The sequence below is a fragment of the Narcine bancroftii genome, chromosome 5, assembly GCF_036971445.1.
Source record: "Narcine bancroftii isolate sNarBan1 chromosome 5, sNarBan1.hap1, whole genome shotgun sequence".
Classification (NCBI taxonomy): domain Eukaryota; kingdom Metazoa; phylum Chordata; class Chondrichthyes; order Torpediniformes; family Narcinidae; genus Narcine; species Narcine bancroftii.
Genome location: NC_091473.1, coordinates 199,176,601 through 199,180,690, shown reverse-complemented (window position 1 = coordinate 199,180,690; position 4,090 = coordinate 199,176,601). Strand labels below are relative to the sequence as shown.

The window sequence follows — 4,090 nt, the reverse complement described above, 5'->3', positions numbered from 1 at the left end:
AGACAGCAAAGGTGCAGCGGGATACCAGAGTCCAACCACAGCATTTTGAGCATTTTGACCACATCCACGTGGACATAGTAGGGCCCGTACCAATTTCACGGGGGTTCTGCTACCTGTTCACAATGGTCGATCGCTTCACCAGGTGGCTGGAAGCAGCCCCGATGGTGGACACCTCCATGACCTCATGCACCAGGACCCTCATCTCTGCTTGGGTGGCATGGTTCAGCATACCTTCCTACATCACATTGGACAGAGGGACCCAATTCGCCTCCAGCTTACAGTCTGACCTCGCCAGCCTGTGGGATGCTCAGCTACACCATAACACAATCACCCACAATCCAAAATGCTGGTGGAGTGCATCCACAGGTAACTCAAGTCTACACTCATGGCCAGACTTCAAGGACCCAACTGGGTAGACAAACCACCTTGAGCACTGCTGGGAATCCGTACAGTGCCCAAAGAGGACCTCGACACCTCATATGCTGAGCTAGTCTATGGAACCCCATTGGTAATCCCTGGGGAATTTGCACTGATCCCAGAGAAGCAACCAGATGACGCAGCAGCAGTCCTCTGCAAGCTACAACACCGAGTCAGCAACCTGGCCCTGACTCCACCGACTAGGTACGGACAAGTGAGGACCAACATACCTAAAGACCTGAAAGACTGTGAGTTTGTTTTCATTCTCAGGGGTCCACACCGTCTGCCATTCCAGAGGCTGTACAAGCCATTGTCATATCCAGTTCACTACTTCACCATGAATTCCTAACTTCTGAACCTTCCTGACTAACCTCCCATGTGGGACCTCGACCTAAGTTCCATGTAGACAACATCCACAGCCCTTTCTTTATCAACTTTCCTGATAACCTCCTCAAAAAACTTGAAAAGATGAGTTGAACATGACCTACCATGCACAAAGGCATGTTGACTCTTCCTTATCAGTTTCTGAGAATCCAAATGAATGTATATCTGATCTCTTAGAACACCTTCCAATAATCTACCTATCACTGATGTCAGGCTCACTAACCTATAATTTTCAGGGTTACTTTGGAGCTTTTTTAAACAATGGAATAATGTGAGCTCCCCTCCAGTGGTCCAGTACCACACCCGTGGCTGAGGACATTTTATATATAACTGGACCCCAACTTACGATATTACAACTTCCGCTATTTTGAAGTTATGATGATCAGAATCTGTTTTGAATAAAGGTAAGTCGGGGTTGACCTGTATCAACATGGATGCTTTTCCTTCCCTGAAGGAAATGTTTCTGTCCAGTCAGTACACACAAATTGTTTCCCACCGATTTCCATTTCTCATTCCCCTCACCCCCAAACGTCATTATCTCGGTGCTCCTCATAATAATATTAAGGAAACTGTTTTATCAGACCCAACACCATTTTAACAAAAAGGTGATTTGAAACATGCACAGATTATCGTCCTTGGGGAGGGAGAGAGAGAGATTGAAGCGGTTGTGAAGTGATGTCGCTGCCCCTAGTAACCAGGTGCCACCTTGGGGTCCCAGCAGGAGTGGGACGTCTGCCTCCCGGCAAGTATACCCTGGCTTACAATCCGAGTGGTGTAACCAAGTCCCATGTAAATTGCCCCTGCAATTTCTAAACTAGCCACACACAAGGTCTGAGGGAATATGTTGTCAGGCCCTGGCGATTGATCCACCCTGATTTGCTTTAAGGCAGCAAGCACTTTAATCTGTTTAATCTAATCTCTTTAGTCTGTATAGGTTCGATGACCACACTACCTATTTTCCTAACTTCCCACAACTCTGATCCCATTTTCTCAGTAAATACATTAAAAAATTAAGATAATCCCACATCTCTTTTGTCTCCATACAAAGCCAATCACTCTGATCTCCAAGGGGACCAATTTTGTCCTGTACTATCCTTTTGCTGAATATAACTGCTGAAATCCTTAGGATTTTCCTTCACATTGTCTGCCAAACCTTCTTGATTTTTTTTCTTGAAGTTTTTCTTGCATATTTTATACACTTCATTTGCTCCATGTTGTCTACACCTGCTACACTTTCGAACCAGATCCACAATATCCCTTGAAAACCAAGGATCCCTCTGCCTGCAAACCTTGCCTTCAATCTTGACAGGAAAATAAAATTCTGCTCTCAGAATGTCACCTTTAAAGCACTTTCACTTCCCTCACACATCCTTGCCTGAAAACAACATCCCAATCCACGCATTCTAGATCTTTTCTCATTTCTTCAAAATTGGACTTTCTCCAATTTAGAAACTTAACCTACCTATTCTTGTCCATCATTAACTTGAAACTAATGCCATTAACGTCACTGGACCCAAAATGTTCCCCTACACATACTTCTGTCACCTGTCCTATCATTCCCTAATAGGACATCCAGTATTGCACTCTGTCAAGTTGGTACCTCTAAATATTGATTTAGAAAACTTTCCTAAACAAATTTCACAAACTGCAAGCCATCCAGGTATTTTACAGACCAGTCAATATTGAAAAATGTAAATCTTCTATCACAATCTTATGGTTCCTGCAGCTGTCTGCTATCTCCCAATAGATTAATCCCTCCAATTCTTGCTGACTATTGGGCGGTCTATAATACAACCCTATGAATATGGTCACACCTTTCCCGTTCCTCCACTCCACCCATCTAACCTCAGTAGACGAGCCATCTGGTCTGTTCTGCCTGAGTACAGTTGAGATATTTTCCCTGACGAGCAATGCCACTCCTCCCCCTTTCACCCCCCCCACCCCGGGCAGAGCACTCAGATCTCCACCCTCCGCACCGAACACCCCACCCTCCCACCCCAGAAGAGCCCCCATCCCCCACAGACAGAGTCCCCACCATCCATCCAGAGAGCCCTTGCAACACACCCTGGACAGAGCACCCCACACCCCACGGGCAGAGTCCCAAACCCCTCCCAACCCCAACCCTCCAGACAGTGCCCCCAATTTCCAGACAGAGCCCCCACCCCTACTGGACAAATGCTGCCTTGTGACACTTTTTTATGTGGTCTCCGGGAGCCCCCATCAGGCTGAACACGCATTATGCACCCCATGGCAGGACTGCATTGATTTATCCCCAGTCACACCCTCTCATCCCCACAGCGATGAACCCATTTCTCTGCTTTTTCTGCAGGAAGAACTTTAAAAGGTCGAGTGAGTTAATGAAACACTTGCGGATCCACACCAGGAAGAGGCCCTTCACCTGCCCCGAGTGTGGCAAGGACTTCACTCAGACATCCAACCTGGTGAGACACCAGCAGGTCCACACCAGAAGAGGCCCTTCACCTGCCCAGAGGGTGGCAAGGGTTTCACCCAGACCTCTGACCTGCTGAACCATCAGCAGGTCCACACTGGAGAAAGGCCGTTCATCTGCTCCGAGTGTGCGAAGGACTTCACCCATGCCAACACCCTGAGGATACACCAGCAGGTCCACACCGGGGAGAGACCATTCATCTGCTCCGAGTGTGACAAGGGCTTCACCCAGATCTCCAACCTGTTGACCCACCAGTGGGTCCACACTGGTGGGCGTGGTAAGGGCTTCATCCAGTCCTCCCACCTGCAGAAGCACTAGCAGCTCCACAATAGAGCTAGATTCTGTTGCTGATCTGACTCCACACCTCTGTCATTCTACCCATGGTCGGACCGTGTCCACTCTCCCATTCAGCTGATCTTAACAGCCCCTGTAACTGTCCTGCAGCTGAACGTACTTGGCACATGTCAAATAAATGACCTGGACCCTGAACATCTGGGTGAGCAGCGAGGGCTGGACTTGGGCTTTAGTTAGGATTATTTGAATGGTCTTTCTGCTGTTGAACCACAGAACAGCACAGAAACAGGTTATTTAGCCATCTAGTTGAAATGATAATGTATGAAAAGAAATATAAAGCCCTTAGAATATTGAAGCCTTTAGGAGCTTAAACCTTTCGAACTTTGTTCGATTTCAGTGTTTCGGGGAGAGATGAAAGGTTAAAAGCAGGACTGTGTGTTAGTGCCTCTCACAGACAGGTGCTGACTGGAACAACCTTGGGTGCCTGGGGATGGAGTCAAAGCAGATGGTGCAGGAATCCAAAGAGATGAGAAAGATGTATTTTCA

General features: G+C 47.4%; 1 pseudogene; it reads left to right on the top strand.

Annotated features, from left to right (window-relative positions):
* The first annotated feature begins 896 nt into the window (after positions 1-896).
* On the top strand, positions 897-3,571 carry LOC138765450 (gastrula zinc finger protein XlCGF7.1-like; annotated as a pseudogene).
* Positions 3,572-4,090: the final 519 nt, after the last annotated feature.